Below are 21,498 nucleotides of genomic sequence, written 5' to 3' on the forward strand. Positions count from 1 at the left end.
ACATGACAGGAAAACCTGTCTGGCAACAAAGGAACTTGAACATGGGAAGGCTTGAGTCTAAGAAGCCAAATTATTAGTGTTGGTATCATCCAGGTTGGTATCATCAGAGTACCGGACTAGCTAAAGAAAATGCGTCAAAACTTCCTTTCATTGGACGAAAGTAGGAGAATGAATCAAAAAGGACTAAAATTTCAGGAGTAAAATGAAGAAAATGTTAGTTTCAAAGTCAGAAACGGGGAGGTTAGGAAGAAGAGATTCATAAACCTGTGATCATTCGCTTACATGTAGTATGACATTTGATCCACAGAGATCATTTACATTTCCAGGAAAATTATAGTAGACAAAAGTCTGCAAGTTATGATATATGATAGATTTACATTGGGTAAAAAAGATTATAAGGCTCGAGTGGAATAAAGCATTGAGTGGAAAATAGCCTAAAATCATCTGGAACCTTGTGTTTGTAAAACAGAATTGGCAAAATCAAAAAAACCCGTTACATTTCACCCCAAGTATAACTTCATTACAAATGCACCAAACAGTTGCTCATAAACAATAGTGCATTAGGTTCAAACTTTCAGATGAATGGGGCTTTGTTCTTGCCTTGGTCTAATCATGTAATCATGACACCATTTTTTAAAATTCAAAACGTTGTTTTTAGTGGAAGGCAAATGTATGCTTTTTATGCTTTCCAACTGCCATATGTTTTCTTCTTCAAAGCATGAGGAGTACTGTTGACTGGGGGGCAAAACAAATAATCCTTACTAATCTTTCCATTTCTCTTTTCCTGCTTCATCTCAGGGAACTTCAGCATTTCTAGAATGTCCTTTGTGGAGTGGCACCTGATGGTGCCTCATTTGCCACGTGTGTTCAGCAGTAAACACCTCTGTGTAGTCATGGCTTCATTAATGATGATATGAGACAATGCAAAGTATTAATCAAATGATACCCAAGGTATCAAATTGAACTGCTTATATAGCCTTGAGCAAGCACCCACCTCAATGTTTCTTCTCTTATAATACAATACCTGAGGGTTCTGTTAAGGCACACGCAATCATCTCAGGAGTGCCTGCCAGAAACACTAAAGGGCAGTGTATAGATATCAATTTCATCATTCAGAATTCCCTATTTAAAGTCTCCAGGGGTCTGAAAACTTAGATGAAAGATCTCTGAGCTACAGTAATTAACCACTGCAATAACAGATGTTATACAGGAAAACTGTGTGTGAGGGTCTATGCCTGTTTTGACTTTGAATAGGCACTTGGGCTCACACGTTCTCCCTCGCTAATGGGAATCATGTGTACATGTTTTGTAAGGTATTAATTTTCCACGGCAGACATTGAATTGTTTTTCCTTTTAAAAACAGAGGCTTTGTCCAATGGGATAATGACTTCAGTTTCATGTGCAACCTGGATTTCTTTGGGATCTGCAGAGTTTTTGTCTTTTTCAAAGTATTTCCAGGGCAGCCGCAAGCTTGGGGCTGGCTGTCTGCAGGGGTGTTTTCTTGAGCTACCCCTCTCCCTGCTCTGCCAATTATGTGCCACTCTGTCTGGGTGCTATGATTGCTTTCTTCTGAGAGGGAAATTCCTCTTTCATCAGTATGGATGCACTGTTTTCACACACTGCGAGTGCTGTGTTGCTGTGTCAGTCATCCTATTAGGGCCAGTTTCAGACGAGTAGGGCTGACGAACTGGCTGGGGATTGGCTGCCTGCGACTGGGAGGGATTTGTGGGAAGGGAGGGCTGCAGCTTACAGCAACAGAGTTTAGACTGTCTTTGCTTCATCATCTGAAGGCAAAATTTTCCAGCGGAGGCAGAAGGGCGCTCAGAGTACAATACACAGGGAAGGAGAACTATTTACATGGAAATTTCTCCCTCAGGATGCCGGGGAGAAGCCTGGGCCGCTGGATTCTGCCAGATGTTCCTGGGATTACTGTAAAAGGGAAGGAGAGGCAGAGCTAAACAAGGTAGGAGAATCACCACCCTCCCCCTTCCCCACACACACAACCTCCTCTTCTTCTTCCTTTTTTTTTTTTTTTTTTTTTTTTTTTTTAATGTTTAAAGAGTTTGCTGCAGTATGCTGCATTCCGTGTGTGTGGCTTGTGGAAGCCAGGGAAACTGGATTCCACTGATTCGAATGTGATACTTGCAGGGGACCCTGGAGTTTTACGTAACATTTTGATTTTGAGAAAAAGAAATGGCAAAGCTTGAATTTATGCCGCCCGTTTGGCGGTGTGGCATAAAACGTGTTTTTATTCAAAGACTAGATTTATTGTTCGACACACACACACACACACACACACACGAATTCTTCGCAGCATTCTTTTTTGTTGTTGTTACAGGAAATTTCAGACTGCCATAGTTAGCTCCCTCCCGAATAAATAAAGTTTACACGGATCCTATGATGTGAAAACAGACTTGTATTTGGGGGTGGGGGGCACTTCATATAAATAACCATTGGTTGACTGTTTAGCCCCGAATATATTTATTTGTTAGAGATTAGGGACCCACCTAGCTCTCTAATGCCATGGCTTTCGTCGGGTTTCAAAAGCACATTTTTAACAAGCTCGCAAGAGGGTAGCTTTCTGACAAGTTTTGGATACTGTAGTTCAATGTTTATACTTCTTTTCGTGGCCTGTCGGAGCCTTTGTTTCCAGCTTAGGAGTGGAACATTATATTCAAAAGTAAAGCTGGGTTAATAATGCTTACTGCAATTATCTGATCTTTATGCATTTTTAATGAGAACACACAGCCAGCAGAATAATTTAATGAGGGCAGCTAGCTTTTAAAGCTGTGTTTTCACTCTGCCGAAACCATATCAACTTTCTTGCCGAGAAACAGCAACCGAAAAATAATGGAGAAGATTTATTTATAACACGCTTGGCCCAAGACAAGGGGAGGAGGGTATATTTGTTAAAGGATTCTTTCTGCCCTTTTCCGTTTTCCATTTCTGCCAGGCAGCAGGAAACGGTGCCTTTTTGTTAGGCCTCGGAAGCATGTGTTTACAATAAATGTGTAACATTTTTAGAATAGTTAGCAAGCACTGAAGTGAAGAAAAAAATCCGACTTGCCTGCCCACCACCACCACCACCACCACCGCTCTTCCAAAAGCGTTGCTGTCCTTTTAAAAGACAAAGGTTCGGTGGAAAGCTATTTGCTAATTGAGTAATAGGTGCATGTGGGGACAAAATAAAGTAACCAAAAAAAAAAAAAAAGGGGTGGGGGGAGGACATTCTAATAATCTTTCAATAAGATAAAGTTTCTCCAGTTTTCCTGACAGTTTTTACGAGAACCCATGGCAGCACTCGTTTCCCTAAGGGCCATGCCACGTAGATTCTTCTAGACCCACTGTTTTTACTTTCAAGGAGAAGTGCAGGACACTAGCCCAGAACTTCTGACGTCATCTCCCAACTATTTCTGCTGTGTGTTCTTCTATTCAGGCCGGCGGAGAGGAGTGCTTCTTTATGTCCTGGCCGGGAACATTCGAACTCTCCCTTGGCAGGTTTTGAGTTATGTCTTCATATGTTAGCCCGTCCTTTCCAAACCCTGAACCGGTCTCCTGCATAAATAGGACATCTCCTCCTACCCGCGTTGGACCGGCTGGGTGAGAGCAGGTCCTCTGCAGGGTTCTGGCCGCACTGGCAAAAGGCAGCGGGTAGCGGAACACGGCCCAACTGCCCTTTGGTGCAGCCCAACACTGCCACCGTCCCAATGGCCCGGTTCCCACTCGCCCCCTCACCTTTCCCCCAAGCCACTATGCAGGACCCGGGTTATGCCACTAAGCTCAGGGCTGGCTGTGATGGTGGGAATTGCTGTTTTTACTTAAAGAGCACCATGTCATGGTGCAGAAAGGGCCAAAGGAAGGGCAGTCCATACTGCAGGTGTTAATCCAGGGTCACAGGTGGCACCACTGGGGGCAGGCCTCAGGGGGGGGGGGGGGGGGAGGTTGTTTCTAATAAGAGGCCCTTGCAGAAAGGATTTCCATTAGAACAGATTGCAGTGCTCGGAGTTCCCCCCCATTCTAGTTTGCATCCTGGTAGGAACTGAACTGCTTAGGTAGCCTTGGGCAAGTGCCCACCTCAATGTGTCTGCTGTCTTTTAATACAATTCAGTAACACTTGCTACACTTTGCCTCATAATGCTAGCATTTTGAGAGGCCTTGACTTTGTACCAACAACAACAAAAAAGTTGTTTGTCTCTTGGCACAAATGAGCTATTTAAAGTACAAAGGGATAAAAAACTATTGGTAAAGGTCTTAGGGGATTACAATATAGAGACATATATACAAAACCCTTCCCTCTGGCTTGTGCTCCTGTACATTTTCTAGGGATATTTATTCCTAGACCAACAGATGAAATTTGCAAGGAAATCCGAGCTTTGCTGTTTGCATTTTCTCCGTCGATCTAATGCAATATAGCAGGAGCTGTGTGCGCCGGACTATTTCAGACTTAGGATTTGTAGTGCCTCAAAGCATTTAGTGCTATATTTTTGGCTTTGACTTTCGCATTACATTTGTGAAAGTAGAATGAAGAAGAGAGCACATAAGAGGAAAGGAGAAAAGCATGCCTGCAAAATATACTGGTTATGCAGCTTTCCTGGTGAACAGCCTGCCTTCTCTCTGCTAGTTGTAATTTGCTGTTGCTATGGTGAAAACAAATCAATATCACATGGCTACCAGCCAGTCCCGTGCTCAGGGAGGGCCCCGGAAATTCAAGATCAGGTACTTAATTAAGATCCCAAGCAAGAATGGGGAGAAGAGGATTTGGATATGGAGCTTAAGAGAATTCTTTATGGTAGACCAGACGAGGCTCAATCTTGCATGCATTTTCTCTTCTGGAAGGAAGGCATATTGATGTGTTTACATTTTTCAAAAGGACCAAATGTATTATGAACAGAGAAGTGGGTTGGTAACACTGCAAGGGGTAAAGGATTCTGATTAATGGAAAGGTTGGTGTGACGGCTGGCATGTTGTTTGTTGAAAACATAATTTGGGGACCTTTCATATTCCCATGTACATCTGTACCCGAGAGCTGGCACGGTCAGTAGCTATGGGTCCAAAGTCAGGCCTGGTGGTCATGGAACCCCAGGGGCAGAGCAAAGCAGAGGAAAGGTCACTCAGCTCATTTTACAAAATCTGTGGGAGGTCCAACCGGAAGGCCCAGCAAGGAAAGCAAAGAAGTGGCTGAAAAGAGGAGAGGTGTCATGTGCCCTGGTGTTCTTTCTGGAGTGGTTGACTGAACCTGATGGGCATAGTTGTTCCCTGCTGTGTGGAGCCCCAAACTTGGTATTTCATTTCTTTCTGAGAATTTGGTTTCTCTCTGAAGAATGAGGCAGGAAGACTCCAGTGGGCTTTGCAGATGACTTACAACACTGTTTTGCTGCCTTTTACTCGGCTCAGTGTGTTTGTTTTTTAATATGTGCACATTATTAGTTGCGACTATGGTGATATTCATAGTAAGGAGTCCTGGGTGGTGTCCTGGCTGGCTTCCTCCCCCAGCACTCAGCATTGTTTAGTCCAGTTAGTCCCATCTCTGCTGCTGAGAGTGAAAATACCTGTGAAAGGTAAGGCCCTAGGGTTTCTTTTGTGAGGCTGAGTCACAGGGTGGACGGACGAGTTTCCAGCTGTCCTGCTCTCCTCAACATGGCAAGAACGCTTGGTAATAAAAATGGATCCACTGATTTACCTTCGCACTCTGACAAAGAGTGCATTGTCCGGGAGATCCTCAGTTGGTATATTCTGTCCATCAGTCAACAAGTGTTTATTAAACACCTCTTGGGCTGTCTGGCTTCTGCTGCTTGGTTAGAACACGTCAATCACCCAATACCTGGTGTGTGTGTGTGCAAAATAAAGGACAAAGAAATGGTGACAAGTTGTAAGTTTCAAAGACTTTAATAATAACTTTACTGACTAATGTTAATTTAACATTGATAACCATCAGGCACTAATTGTACCCTTGAGATAATTTTGGTGTCTGGAAGAAAATAAGAGAAGGAATTTTGAGTTTTAAATATCTACATGTACTTTCTTCACTTCCATTACATTTCTCAGCATAAATGCTGTTTAGATAACATAGAAAGATGTAAGATGAGCAGTAGACATCGGAGAAGGATGTCTCCCTAAAAACCCAGTACATAAGGCTGCTGAGGGCAATCACCCAGTCTCATCAGGCTGAGATTTAGCCCCAAAGTGACTGGGGAGCATGGGCACATCATCTAAAAGAGCCGTAACCACCACTCAGCAAAAGGAAGTCCTAGACCCTCTCCCACACTCTGAGCCTTGGGGTGCCTGGGAAGACCCTAATGCAATTATCTCACCCCTCCAACTTCAGTAAGGAAATCTGACCCCTGACCCTGGAGGATTAAATTTTCCACCACCCCCTTTCCTCCCCTTAAATGCATATAAGCCTAACTAATGGACACAAGACACCAGGGGGGTGAGGACATGAGTGAAGGGTTTGGAAGGTAACGGGGAAATAAGGACACATGTAATACCTTAATCAATCAAGAAAAAAAATAATTAAAAGTAAAAAATATCTATTTTTTTCTTACTCCCCGCCCCTCTTTTTTTTAACTCTAACATCAAAATTAGTGTATATTCTTTGGGTACAGGCAGGCTGCAAGGTAAGGGCCCCAGTCTGGGGGAGAGGTAGGAGAAGAGACCTGATGTAACTAACAAGCTTGAAGAATTCTTTTCAGCTCTGGGTCTTGGCAGACAGATGGGCAGCTTCTACGGTTTGTGAGCATTTACAGCAAGCTGGTTGCTGTAGAAGAGCTTTGGGGGTGGCAAGCCACTTCAGAAGACACAGGGAGGAGGCGGGAGATGAGGGAAACACCCCAGGTCCCTGGTCCTAAATAGTTTGCAATCCACAAGCGCTAGGGAACAAGATACTTACAAACAAGATAAGAACAGGTCAGCACATCAGCGGCTCCAGAAGGATAATTAACATATGTGTAGCTCCTTACTCTTTACAAAGGGCTTTCACAGACATCATCTCAATTAACAGTTCAAACAGAGGATTAAGAAACCGGGGGGCCTCACATTTGAGCCCTCTCACCAGGGTGTGCTAGGCAAATCTCCTGGAGCAGAGGAGCTATAAACTGGATTTTAAAACTTTTATTCTTCTTCTTCTTTCTCCCCCCCCCCCCCCCCCCCCCCCAGTGATTGATTACCTTTAAACCTGAAGAACAGGAAAAACTTAGAAATGTCCCTGGTACACGTGGGCGTGTCACTATTTCCTGTCCCCAAATGCTTTCTTGGACAAGGCCATTTTTAACGAGTACATTAGGCAGCCTAGATGCTCAGGCGGAGCAAGGAGAGAGGTTGATGGGATTCACTTCCTCAGCTCTGGCCACTAAGGAAGCATCAGGGGACAAAACCTATACTGGCTTCACCCCCATCCCAGCCACACAGGAGCAAGGTGAGTTTGGCTATGGATGGCAGGGAGGTGTTTCTAGAATGTAAAATTCATTAATGGTTTTAAAATGGCTTGCAGGTTGGGAGAAAATCAAAGTCAACAATAGTACCAAAATTCAAAATATTCCATTTGCTCATGAGAGAAATCTCAATGAGTTCTCCTAAACTGCTAAAGGGGTGAGGATACAAGAGAAAATTAATATTTTAGTGGCATGCATTATAAACTAAATGCTTTACATATATAGCTTATGTAATTTGAACCCCTTGAAGTTATTGTTATCCCCACAAAGTTAACATAGGCCAATAAGAGAAGAGAATTTGCAAAGATTCTGTAACACACCCATGATCCCACAGCTAATACTTGGCAGAAGCAGGATTTAAACTCGGGTCCAGTCATGCCTCTGAGTTCTACAGTTAGGTGACACTGTTATCAGCTGAGCAAATAACATTGAGAAAATAAAAATAATTCACTTGCAGAAGGAAATAAAAGCTGAAGGTGGAAGTAGGAGGTCAATGACTTTAGAAATTTCTGATGTACTTTATGTAGTTTACATTCTAATACATAAATATCTGGTGTAATAATAACAATAATGTTTTTTATCATGTATCATTTTAGTTTCATACTTGTCCCTTTTAATGGTCACAAGATTCCCTTTTGGTCCCCATTTTATAAATTAAATAAAAGTGGAATTTCAGTGAGGTTAAATGTATGTGTGAGAAATGTCATTAGCTAAAAAGTGGGAAAGTTAGTCCTCAAAACTGCCTTTAAGTAAAATGACCTTGCAGTCTGACTTGGAGTTTTCTTGTAATGGATGTTGCAAAGTGGAGTGGAGCCCAAACCAAGCAATTTTGGGAAGACAGTAGTGTTTTTTAATTAAGATATTAGATTTTTTTAATCTTTAAATTTCTGGCATCCTAGATATATGCTTCATTTAATCAACTAAAATGTATTATGGTATGTCAGCTGTTTACTATTTGTAATTTTAAATGCTCTGGGAGTTCAGGAAAGTAGAACTCTGTTTGGGCAGAATGGAGAAGCAGATAAGACTCCATGGAGGGAGAGCTACTTCCTCTACCTCTGAATGGGTCTATTTTGTCTAGAGATTAGGATTCCCAAAATAGAATATCTTTTACCCCAAGCATAAGGCAAGATCATTCTCTAGGCAATGAAAAGAAATAGTTGAAATTATATCTTATATATTATTTAACTAATCCATTTATTTATTTATTTATTTATTTATTTTTCTTTATTTTTTTATTTTTTTATTAAGGTATTATATATATTCATGTCTTACCAATTTATCTAATCCTTTTAAAATGTCAACTTTCTTGTATGTTTGATGACATATGTAAAGTATTAGTAATAACATCGGCAAATAAGTAACTAGCCTGATAAGATTGTTCTTGCTAAAAAGTAATTTTTCTCATTGAGGGTTGAGGGGGTTGATCAAAAAGATTTGGAGATACAGTGGTCAAAATCAGAGAAACGAAGGTTACCTTGAGAAGGAAGAACAGCATGCTATGATGTCGGGGCCAAAGTGGAGCTTGACTTCAGAGAATGGGGATTAAATGGTGGTCAGTAGGAGGAAATTAGGTTGAACAGAGTCAGGAAAGTAGGAATGTGGAATACTTGGAGAGCCACGAGTTTAAATTCATTACCAGCAACGTCACATCTAATGCCTTATAAGGAGTAAGATAAGACTTCTAAGATAAGGTTAGAGATTAGAAGATTTGTAACAAGAGATGCCTCTAGCCAGAAACCTTTTGAAATATTCTAGGCATGATGTGGAAGGAGCAGGATTCCAATGGTTATATGAGGGTGGAGGAGAAATGGCAAATCTGTCTTGAAGGAAAAATAATAGAAGCTAGTAAGAGCTTAAAAGAGTCTAAACATGATTGGAGTTTCTAGAAGGAGAAATATTGACCCCCCCCCAAAAAAATGGGAGGTATTTAGAAAAGGGGACCAATCGGAGGAAGTGGGATCAGGGAAGGGAGGATGAAAATGGGTTCTGAGTTCTGGTAATGGTGTTTGTTACCTAATCATATAGTCATACAAGTGAGATAGCCCATAGACACTTGGCAATGTGGGAATGGAGACACCAGGCTGCAAATGTAAACTGAGACACATCTGTGTTGAAGTCCTTGTTGAAGACAAGGACCTCACTCCCTCCCATTAGAAGATAGCATAAAAGGAGACAGGCTGATAACCAAGGATGAGCCTTGGGGAAGACTGCTGGGGCCTAGAAGAGAATATGACCCAGCAAAGGATCAGAGAAACAAATACCCACACAAGAGCCAAACTGTCCATCAAAAAGTTAGCAACCAAGACTGTGAAGTACCATATATTGGTTACAGTCACAGAATGTTAGATGGATAAGGAGAACTTGGTAACTGTACCTTTCTTATATATACTAGTAGTTGACATTTTACATAGTAAATCTTCACTAATAACCAAAAGAAAGTATTTAAAAACAATGGTTATCAAGACTTCTGCAATAAATTTTGGGATGTAACTGGTGAGGGCATGATTCCACAGTGACTGGAGAAATAACTGGACATGAGTCATCCTAGTCTCAAAGACCTAGGGCTTCATTTATTCCTGAACCTCGTACGTCTCAGTTGAACCCGGCCATAAGGCCTGCTCTGAAGAAAATGAGAAAGGCCTCTGTGTGCACGTGGTTGGAGACCTCATACCAGATACTGTGACTAAACCAGAGCAGCCCCTCTCAGCCTCCGGTGCACAGCAAATCGCTTGGGGAGGATCTAATTAAAAATGTCCATTCTGAGTCAGGAGATCTGGAGTGGAGCCAAGATTCTGCATTTCAAACAAGCTCCCCAATGATGGAGGAGCTGCTCATCCAGAGGCTAGAACACAGTGGTGGCTCTTCCAGTATAAATGTGGATGGCGGCAGCCCACTGGCTTTGAGATGGTTTCAAGGGAGTGGTCCGTAGGGCTGGGGGCGGGGACCTACCTCCTCAACACGGAGGCCTATCCAAGCTGCTCGGGCTGGGAGTGGAGCTGAGCTTGACGTCACTGGTCCCAGGAGCCTTGCAACAAAGCTTCTGTAGTCCAGGGCGTGAAGGGAGGGGCTGAGCAATTTCAAGCAGTCTGTGGCTGCTGACAGCCAGCTGTGGATTCTCTCCATGCCTGTGATGGCGGTCTTCTCTGTGGTCACCTACACTCAACCAATTGCTCAGGAGAGTTGCTTACTGCCTCCAGAGAAAGCTAGAGTGTTTTTTTACATGTCTGTCCCAGAGATCTCCCCCACCCTCCCATGAAATACATATGTTCAATATCAGCTTTAGTTTTTTGTTTTTTTTTTCTCTAGACAGTGGTCAGAACTGGAGCCTGCAAGTCTGACACACCTACTTCAGTCCACCCCGCCCCCCCCATGGGTGAGTTCAGGGTACTCAAACTCATGTTTTCCTACAGATATAGATACTGCAGTTCTCTCCTCATTCTCTCCAAAGAATATGAAGAAGAGTAAGAGCGGGTGTTGAATGTCATTAAATTGAATTAGTATAGAAATTCTGGCTTTAAAGGCTTGCAATGTAAAGAAAATGAGAAGTCTTGCCTCTTGCTTTGTGTCCACCTGTCTTCTCTCCCCTGGAGAGCTTCATTTTCCTCTCTGTCCCCCGTGAGGCCCCCTCTTTCCCAGAGCCAGGAGTGTAGCCAAACTGATTTAAAGAAAGTCTTCACTGCCCAGAAATGGCCAGTATTTTTATACATCTTGATTTTGCAAACAGCCTTTTAGGAATGAAAGGGAGCAAGTGTTTATTGGGTTTATTGAGTGCCTACTAGATGCCAAGGCCTCTGCTGAGAGCTTTATGTACAGCAACTGAGTTAAACCTTTATACAGAGAAAATAAAGTCCGAGGAGGCTGAGTTACCGGCCAAGGTCACACATGAACAAGCGGCAGAGCCAGGGGTGAAACCCCAGTCCGTGGTTTCTAAGCTTCCAGACCTTTTCCAGATCTTTACTTGGGAGGTTGCAGCACCAAAGGGGTTTGCTTTAGAAAGCCTTCTCTCGCCTTTGTGCGCACTGTTAGCAGAATTCACTAAATAGTTAAGTAGAACACAAACAAGTAATTACTGGCACACAGTACAGGCATAAGTCCAGCTTTAACTAGGAGTCTTACTCACAACAGGACTTGGTAAATGGCCAGGGATGGCTAGGGCATCATCGCCATTATGACTGGTTGGCCTTCTCCTTACTCTTGAATCCCCTTCCTATGTGTGTGATGGGAGAAGCTTAAAGTCTTTTGGATACCTTAGATCACATGTGTCAAACACAAGGCCCGCGGGCCAAATCCGTCCCGCCAGGCCTTGCAATGTGGCCCGCACCGCGCTGTCATCACTGCACTCCGCTGCGTTTCCATCACAATGACAGTTTATGACTGTTCAGTAAACCATTCGGCCCGCGATTTAGGCTGGATTTTAGATTTTGGCCCCTTCTCTGATTGAGTTCGACACCCCTACCTTAGATAAACAGCTTATGCAAAAGCTCATTTTCAAAGGCGAGTTCTGCACAAGAGTGAGATGGGTTGTGTTGCTGTGGCTCCGCTAACCTCTATGAGAATTCTTAGGAATCCTTGTCTTTTCCACCAACTTTCCTCCTCAGGTGCAGGGCTGTGTTCTCTCCCCTGGGCCACCCATTCTCACAAGGGCATGGGGTCATTCCCTCATCTGCGCTCTATGGAGACCCTCTCCCTGCAGCCTCTCTTTCCCTCACTCTGCTGGCTCCTGCACTAACCCAGCGTCTCCAATCCCAGGTTCTGTTCTCTAGGCCAAGGCTGTACCTGGCATCCCTACTAAATGGCACACATAGATACCAGATTTCTGGGTTCTCTTCACACCTGCCTCTTCGATGATAGAAAGGATTATTATTTATTTGCCCCCTTAGGAAGCCCATCATTTGAACCCTAAAGTATCAGCTTCCTGGCAGCCACCACAAAGACCATCCCCTCAGGAATCAAAACAAGCCCTATCTCTAGAGTTTCCCTGTTTCTTTTCTTTAAAGTTCCCCGTTGCAGCCAGGCTGCAATTAAGAGGCAGGATCAAAGGGACTGCCTGCCTCTGGGGCTTCTGGGACCTGCAGAGAGGCAGGTCTCTTTAACTCTTTCCTTCCCGTGACCTGCTGCTCCCAGGGATGCTCCCAGGGCGTCTTTGTTCCTCTGGGCACTTGGTGTCCAATCCCGGGAGCTGTGGGGCACACAGCAGGGCCAGCAGAGGAACTTTTCACACCACAGGGGATTCTGATAGCTTCTCCCTTCTGAGATCCCCCAACCAACCAAATCCACAAATACAACTCTGTGGTGATGGCCAGAGGGAAGGAGGGCTGGGTGGATGTGGGCAAAGGGGGAAACGGGAACATCTGTAATAGTGTCAACAATTAAAAAATATAAAAACACCCACAAACATAAGATGAAAATCAGAAGGGAAATCCACAAGTTGGAAGGAGTGGAGCACTTGTCTAGCACAATTCATATTTGCCCTCTATCGTAGCCTTGACAAGCAATTTATTATTTTTTTTAAATATAGTTTTATTGGTTTCAGAGAGGAAGGGAGAGGGAGGGAGGGATAGAAACAACAATGATGAGAGAGAATCATTGATTGACTGCCTTCTGCACAGCTCATACTGGGGATTGAGCCTGCAACCCAGGCATGTACCCTGACCAGGAATCGAACTGTGACCTCCTGGTTCACAGATCAACATTCAGGCTGGGGGATAAGTGGTTTCTAACTGCCACTTGACCACCTCTATTGACTGGGCAATCACTAGCCACAACACTTACAAACATAACATTTTGTTATAAAATTTTTTCTTGTGTTGAAATGAAATGTGAGTTCCCATGACCTGCACCCTTCTGCCCTTGTTCAGGCCTGTGAGGTGACTCTTAGCAAGGCCAACGCCTCTCCAGCAGGTGAATGCCTCACCTCACTAATGACCCCCACCAAGCCTCTTCTCATACGAGCACTGGCACCTCCCTTATTCAGGATATAGTGCTTCTATTGAGCAACCTGAGACACTGAGTGCTTCTGGCAAAGTTGTCACATTGTTGACCCACATCACTATTATACTTGGGCTTTGAACTAGCTCTATGAGAGAAAGGGGTGGGCTCTTCATTTTTCCTCAGCTTCCAGCACAGTGTATGTGTGTGAGTGGGGTGAGGCGGCAGGGGAAAGCTGATTGATGGTGGTAAGGAGGGGAGACAGACAGACAACTGTATAGGATGCTTTAAAATTGTCTTCACTCCCAACAGTAGGCTTGAGGCACCTCTGGAAATCTTTGGCAAGATGCTGGGCAATGACTTGAAAAGCTACCGATAGGCTATTTGATAGATATATACATACAACATATGCATGTGCACGTGTATACACACACACACACACACTCACACAGATAGTTATAGATATAGATTAATACAGATGTAGATAGACACATGGATTTAGATGTAGCTATAGATGGTTATAGATATAGATTAATATTTATGTATACAGATAGAGATAGAAATTTAGACAGATCTACACAGATAGATAACTATAGATATAGATTAGCATGTATACACATATAGGTAAGTAGGTAGATAGACAAATGATAGATAAGTTGACCATCTTCACACAATCAGAACACCACACTAAAACAATTTTGAGACATAAATTACATGTCTTTAGTTTTCTTTCGTTTTGGTTTTGGGTTTTGGCTCAACAAATGGTGATGTTTCCATGGTGGCTCCGAGTCCTCCCGAGTTTCTCTGTGGCTCCCAGCAGTCCTCAGCAGCTTAGCGCACACTCCACCGTCAGGAGATGCCAAGGTCACCGGAGGAACCAATTAATCCCAGCTCCGGTCAACAGCAGGCTGCGCTAACCTGCCCTCCTTCCTCAGAGAGGAACAAACCAGGAAGGATTTCTCCCTGGGCTCCACCCAGGCCTACTCAGGGACACCCTGAGCAAACAAAGGAAGGGCACGGGAGGGCTGGTAAACCATTTCCTGACCAGCTGGCCTGATTTCCATCTCCAGAAAGCCAGAGAAGCCTATTCTAAGGCTTGCAGACCTGAGCTGAGACAAGCCCTCCAGTTTTTCTGAGGAAAATTCCCAGGTGGCTATTTAACCCCAAGATCCCCAAGCCCCGACTGTATCGCAAACTCTGCCTCCCCCCTCCTCCCTTTCCTTCCAGTTTTACCAATGTCCCAGCCAGCATTCCTTGACATGCTGAACATTTGTTTTTCTAATGAAAACTGCACATTGTCTAGCTGACCACTAGGAAGCATGCATTTTTTTTTTTTTTTCTTGCTCGGGGTAAAAATGTATGTTATATAACCCAGACCACACTAAGTAATTGATCAGAAAAAGGAACTGAGAGGAATGATAACTTTTGGAAGCACGGATGGCCAAGAGCCCAGATGTGAAGTTGGAGAACCTCACTTGTCTAAAATGCTGTGGGCACACGAGTTAATGTGAGTCCCTTTCTCCAGATACAAGTTGTGTCTGGAGCTCATTGTTCTGCATTTGGGACTTTTTTTTATTTGATGTTCTGATCTCTTCCTTCCAGCTTGATAATTAGCATAGAAAGTCACCGAAAAGCAACAAGGCCTGTGCTGCACGGAGTCCCTCTCAGAGCTCCAGTGCAGTTGTGTGTTAGTCCCTGACCCGCAGCGGTTCCCCCTGGGCCCCCGAAGCTGCTGAGGCAGGAGGGGCCGTGGCATGGGAGTTAGTTTCCAGTTACAGTTTGGCAGAGCCCAGCAAATCCTGGAGTTAGGTTTGTGACACTCTCCATCTTGCTCACTGCTTAAAAACAGGAAGAGAAAAAAAATCAAAACCATATGTTCAATACAATATCAGGCTTCTATGAATGCTGTGCTATTAAAGAATAACCACCAACCTATCCATATGTTGGAAGGCTCAGGGAATCAGAGCCTGCCTGCTCTGGTGGAAGCTGAGGCAGGTAGAGAAGGCGGTTCTGTTCACTCCCCTTCTCAAAATGGCATGTGCTGGCCTCCTGCCAGCGCCTAATGGGGGAAGCAGAAAGAGGCTGCATTTACTGACTTATTTCCCTCCTTCACATCTTCCTTCTTCCCTGCACATTTTCAGGATTGGAAATTAGAAACACTTTTCTCCTACACACAAAATTACTCCCTCACACACACTTTTTTTCCTTCTTCTTTGAAAAGGCAATTGCTGCCAGAAAAGGCTTCTCGAAGAACACGTGCTTTCCTGGGCAGAACAGCCAAAGGGTTAGTTGAAAATGTAGCCAGCTAGTTAGCTGTAGTAGTTAGTTAGGGAGAGGGGTCACTCTTTGGGGAAGGGAGGAAAAGACAGAAACAGAACTCAAGGTGGCTTCCAGGGTCCTGGTAATGGGTTATTTCTCAGTCTGGGTGTGGTTACACCGATGAGTTCACTTTGTAAAAATCCAGGGAACTGGACACTTAGGATACATTTGTTTTTCTGTCTTTTTTTTTTTTTAATTTCTTTATTGATAAAGGTGTTACATATGTGTCCTTATTTCCCCATTACCCTCCCATCCCCCCAACTCATGCTCTCAACCCCTGGTTTCTGTGTTCATTGGTTAGGCCTATATGCATGCATACAAGTCCTTTGATTGATCTCTCCCCTTATCTACTACAGCAGCAGTTCTCAACCTGTGAGTCGCCCACAGGCTGAGAACCACTAACAGGGTTGCCTAAGACCATCAGAAAACACAGATATTTAGATTACCGATTCATAACAGTAGCAAAATTACAGTTATGAAGTAGCAACGAAAATAATTTTATGGTTGGGGGTCACCACAACATGAGGAACTGTATTAAAGGATCGCAGCATTAGAATGGTTGAGAACCAGTGCTCTGAGGTTTGATGGTCCGGTCAATGTTTCTCTGTCTCTGGATCTGTTTTTGTTCATCAGATTATGTTGTTCATGCTTTTCTGTCTTTAATAAAGTTTTTAAAATATAGCTGACTATCTAGCACTATTTTAAGAGAACGAGAAAGCTAGTTGGAAGGTTCTCCCAGGTCCTCCTCCAATTCTCATTCATACCTTCCCCACCCTTATATGTTCCTCTCCTAACCTCTGGGTTCTTGGGCGGGGCTTCAGTCCCACTAATAAGGAGAACAATGAGACATCCGATTCCTGGGCCTATGGGAAGTCAATGCTTCAAATCCAAATACCGATGATAATAATGATTATAATGGTAACAATGCTACTTTGTCATTGTGTGTGGCACATCTCCTATACTCTCCACTTTTTTTATGTTTTGCAAACACATGCAAGTTTTGCTTAAAGGGTATGGTTTGTTTTTGTTTGTTAAATCTGATTTGGCCATCAAGACTAGCAGAAGAAAAGAACAATCTGGGGACCTCAGATGATAATGCTCTTTGCTCTTTCTTGCTGGGTAACCCTAGATTTGTGGCAGTCTGTGTAGGCCAAGGGAGTGCAGGTCTGAAAAGATACATAAGAGCAGTTTAGGATGACAAGAATCCAAAGCTTCCAGGTCATAACACGGATCTGAATCCTGAGCTCCCCTACGTAAGATGAATGAAAGTTATTAAATCACCGGGAACTTTGATCTTCTGGTTGGCACAAATCAAGATGGTTGGTCCCTGGATTTTTGTGAAGGTTTGGTGAAACAATGTCCTGGAAGTCCAAATCAACAAGGAGGGCCTTGTTAATTTAATCTTTCCCTGTGCATTCTACTTAGTGAGGTATTCTTGGAGACAAAAATTTTTGCAGAAAAAAGGAATACTGTGTGAATTGTCTTAAATTTTCTTCATTTCCTTTCATGGAATGTTTGCTTTAGTAAAACAAATAGATGTATAGGTAAATCACCATGGTGAAGGTGGCCCATGCCAAAAGAGAGTTGTAAGGTCCCCTGGCATTAGATTACTGCAGTTCAGGTGAAGCAGGGAAGGCTCCCTGGAGAAGACGGCCTCTGAGATGGCCTGGGAAGGAAGGGTGAGACTGTAATGCGTGCACGTGAGAAGTGCCCATGCAGTTTTCTCTGGAGCATGGGCCAGAGTCAAGGAAGTACTCCTGAAGGCACAGCTAAAATGCTTGGCATGGACTCAATGGTGGAGGACCCTGAATGCCAAACTACGGGTTTCCAGCTTTGTTCCAGTGCCACAGAGAACCACCACATGTTGGTGAGCAGGTGACTGATGGGGTAAGACATGCTTTAGGGAGATAATCCTGTGAGCACAGTTTAAAGCTGAGAATGCAGGCACCAAGGCAGTCGTGGGCACATTGGGTTGGAATAGCAGCAATTGAGAACCTGGCAGAAGACCACATGCTGATGCAAGAGCTACTTCCTAAGAGTGAGGACAGGACTGTTGGAGCTCAGGGCAAAGGAGGGGAGTCTAGGATGCCTGAAGTCCATGAACATAGGTAACAGAAACACACAGAAGGAAAGGGAAGACAATGAGATGGATCGTGGTCATGAGAAGTTTGAAGTGAAGTTGGACTGTCTTCATGAAACTATAGGTCTAGCCTTCTGTGGAGTGTACAGCTAGATGTGTATTTGGGATTCATCGATAGCGGAGTGATACTGAAATTATAAAAGAGTTGAGATAGCTAGGAAAGGAAGTGATCTAGAAAACGGGGGAATGACACAGCCTGGGGTAAGGCTTATGTTGGAGGAGATTTCCTAGACACATCCCCAAAATGAAGAGCATTTCAGAGAGAAGAAGCATTCCTGGGGACAGACCTCAATGCCTTTGGATCTGCAAGAAGGAATCATGCTATTCACTATATCCTAGAAATAACACTGATGAGTGTTATAACATGGACATGCTGTAGGGTTTCCTAAAATCAGATGACAGTGGGAAATAAATCCAGATTCTAAAGAAAGCCCCTAAAGGTGAGTACTGAGCCTATCACCATGGCATATGGAAGCTAAGACAGCAGCCCTGACCTTTGGGAAACACTTTTAGGGAGTGGTGATTGGGAAGCTGAATGTCAAGGTACCAGGAGATTGGAAAGTGAAAACATTTAGGGAGTGTGGCCTATTTAGAGCAATCAAAGGAGAGGTCGAGAGGAGCAGAGAGGAAGCAGGGTGAAATAAGACATGTAGATGTGAGGGAAGGTGTGCTGGGCTGCCAGATGGCACCTGGTGTAGCTTTAAGCCTGAGGAGGCTGCAGAGGATGGATGGGCTGAGAGGACCAGGAGGAAATGGTTTTTGAGAATTTGTAGAAACAGCTCTGGTTCTGCTATAACAGGGAAGGTGAAAAACGTTAGATAAGTTAGAAGGAAGGTGTAAGTTGAGGTTTAAATGCTTCTTCAGGGAGACTCCCACAGGCATTTGTCTTGAAATGAATTCCGTTTTATTCAAAATAACTGTAGAGGGAGGAGACCAGTGTACTGCAAAAGTTCCCAATTATTAATGAAAGATGAGCATTGCATCATTTCATACTTTGCTAACATACAAGGACTGCTGTTTCTAATGTGCTTTACCAATGTTAATAGTTGTTCTTTTGTTACTTTATCATTTCCCTTAGCTTTTTTCCTTAATCTCATTGGGTTCAGCAAAAGGATAACTCATGGGTCTAGCCCATTGGTCGGCAAACCCATTAGTCAACAGAGCCAAATATCAACAGTACAATGATTGAAATTTCTTTTGAGAGCCAATTTTTTTTTTAAAACTTAAACTTCTTCTGATGCCACTTCTTCAAAATAGACTCACCCAGGCCATGGCATTTTGTGGAAGAGCCACACTCAAGGGGCCAAAGAGCCACATGTGGCTCACAAGCCGCAGTTTGCCAACCACTGACCTAGCCCCTTCTCCTAAGTAACAAAATCTGCCAATATAGATGTCACCTGTGGAATAATGTTGGTCTATTGTAGTCATCCCCATGCATTTTAAAGATGAGCCAATGTCTGGTAAATAACAGGTGCTCAATAATTGTTTGTGGCATGCAATCCAATGATTGAAATGTCTTATCCAAACAGGCATTTCTATAGATGATTATTAGCTGTGACTCATATTTATGAAAATCCATAGTTATCATCCGCCCAAATATACCCAGAAGTTTCTATATTACAGATGAAGACAGATTGCATCCTCCGCCCCCAGAGATTGTACACATATCTACGAAATTGTACTTTGTTCTGAAGAGAGGCTGGCTAAGCCCCAAGCCCTTCAGTCCGGGCTCTTTTTGCACATGAACTTTAGAGAAGAAGTTTGGCTGATAAAAGCAATGTGCAGCGAGAAACCAAGGGCAAAATGTATGTGCTGGGGAGTTATCTGGAATGTCCTAACCTTTAAAATAAGTTTTAGTTGCTTAATTGCTGTAGGAGAGTTAGTTCTGGTTGTGTTTGGCTGCACAAAATGTACTGCACGTCTCACAAAATGGGTTGACCTATTTATTTGCCTTTGAGGGCCACTTGAAAACTAAGTAAAAAAACAAGCCTGCCCACTAGTCAAGGCCAGAATGAGCTCTTATGGCCACTGGGACAAGGTCATATTTCTGTGTTACATTTGCTCCCCCATTCAACCCAACCCCAGGAGAAGAAAAAAGTGTTTTCTTCCCAACCCATTTCAAAAGCCCTTACTAGTTACTCCAAACACTGGTTTTGTTGGCTGCATGAACTCTTGGGAAGAAGACAAATGACAGATTCCTAGGCCTCAGACCCCAAAATTCTAACTTGGGATGTCTGGGGCTGGTCCCAGGAATCTACATTTATTATAAACACACAGAGTGATGTGAGCATGATTAACAAATCTCCTGACATAAGGATTAAGAAACACTTCAATTCCTGCAATCAAATTCTGGCTCTGCCGCAGAGTAGATGCACAATTTCAGGCAAATTATAAAAACGTATGTTTTTATTGATTTTTAGAGAGGGAGGAAGAGAGGAAAAGAGTGACAGAAATATCAATGAGAGAGAAGCATCACTGAATGGCTGCCTCCTGCACACCCCCTACCTGGGATCAAGCCCTGGGCATGTGCCCTGACTGGGAATCAAACTGTGACCTCTTGGTTCATGGATTGACACTCAACTACTGAGCCATGCCTCCTGGGCTCAGGCAAACTTTAAAATGCATGGGAATCTCAGTTTTCTCATCTCTAAATGAGGGTATTAATGCCCACTTCTCTGGATGCTGAGTAGTATTAAATGAGACCACCTATGTAAAGACGTTCTATCCTGCACAGAATGAACACTCCAAACATTATATTTGGATATTATTTGGATCTATTTTTCTTGGCAAACATGAGGATATTGGGGAATAATCCCAAATAAATGCCCTCTAAGCAATTCTAAAAAGAGTAAAAACTAAAATATGACTATTTCTGCACTTTTTAGAAGTTTGTTATTCACATACAAAAAAACCATTACTGTTTTTGCAATAAAATGCTATAAAAGATCTATTCTACAAAATAATTTCATGGTAGGGAATTATAAGACACTACAGCATATTACCCAAGCTGAAGGGATGCAGGTGCTTTTGAAACCAGGGGGACTGGGCTGCATTTGGAAAGTTTTATTCGGTGCACAAGTGAACGTGGAGCACTTGACCCAGCTCCGTGGCTTGAGCTGTTTTTGCACAGATAAAATTGATTTTGTTACCACTCAGGCCATTTTTAATTTAGATCATTTATACACATGGTAACTGGCTCACACTGGGACCAAACTCCTGAACTTAAACTTTACAAATGAATGAATGAATGAGTGAGTGAATGCATGAATGAATTTCCTCTGGGGCCAAAAACACTCCTGACATCCGCCTGTTCATCCTGGCCGTCTACTCCCTGAAGAATGGTTGGCCCTTTGCTGCTTAGAGAACAAATAAGCAAGGATTGCTCCAAGGTGTTTCCTGCAACCACGTGCTTCTTCCTTCCTGGATGTAGTGACCCAGTTGCCTGTGTCAGAAGACTGGGGATCGCATGTCCTTTTGTCTTTTTTTTTTCTCACCCATCAACAGCAGAGATGTTTTCACAAGCTAGGTGCCTGCCGGTGCCCCAGGCCACGAGATTTGGGTCACACACAGCAAGAGGAAAGAAATGTGGTCTGGAGCCGGTTTGATCAGCACACAAGGATAAATAAAAACAGAAAACTGAAAAAAAAAATTAAAAATAGAAAGAGTGCAAAGAACAAT

At 43.4% G+C, this 21,498-nt stretch overlaps 1 protein-coding gene across 15 annotated transcripts in view; it reads left to right on the forward strand.

Annotated features, from left to right (window-relative positions):
* The first annotated feature begins 1,735 nt into the window (after positions 1 to 1,735).
* The window catches only part of MBNL2 (muscleblind like splicing regulator 2), a 161,850-nt gene continuing 142,087 nt past the window's right edge, over positions 1,736 to 21,498 (forward strand). For 7 of the 15 annotated variants that reach the window (XM_036459190.2, XM_036459189.2, XM_045588747.1 and 4 more), the window contains exon 1: positions 1,736 to 1,963. The gene's annotated coding sequence lies outside the window, so the exon portion shown is untranslated. The remainder of the gene's footprint in view (positions 1,964 to 21,498) is intronic. The other 8 variants (XM_036459193.2, XM_036459192.2, XM_045588748.1 and 5 more) reach the window with 4 other exon arrangements.

The sequence above is a fragment of the Pipistrellus kuhlii genome, unplaced genomic scaffold (genome assembly GCF_014108245.1).
Source record: "Pipistrellus kuhlii isolate mPipKuh1 unplaced genomic scaffold, mPipKuh1.p scaffold_m20_p_3, whole genome shotgun sequence".
Lineage (NCBI taxonomy): Eukaryota > Metazoa > Chordata > Mammalia > Chiroptera > Vespertilionidae > Pipistrellus > Pipistrellus kuhlii.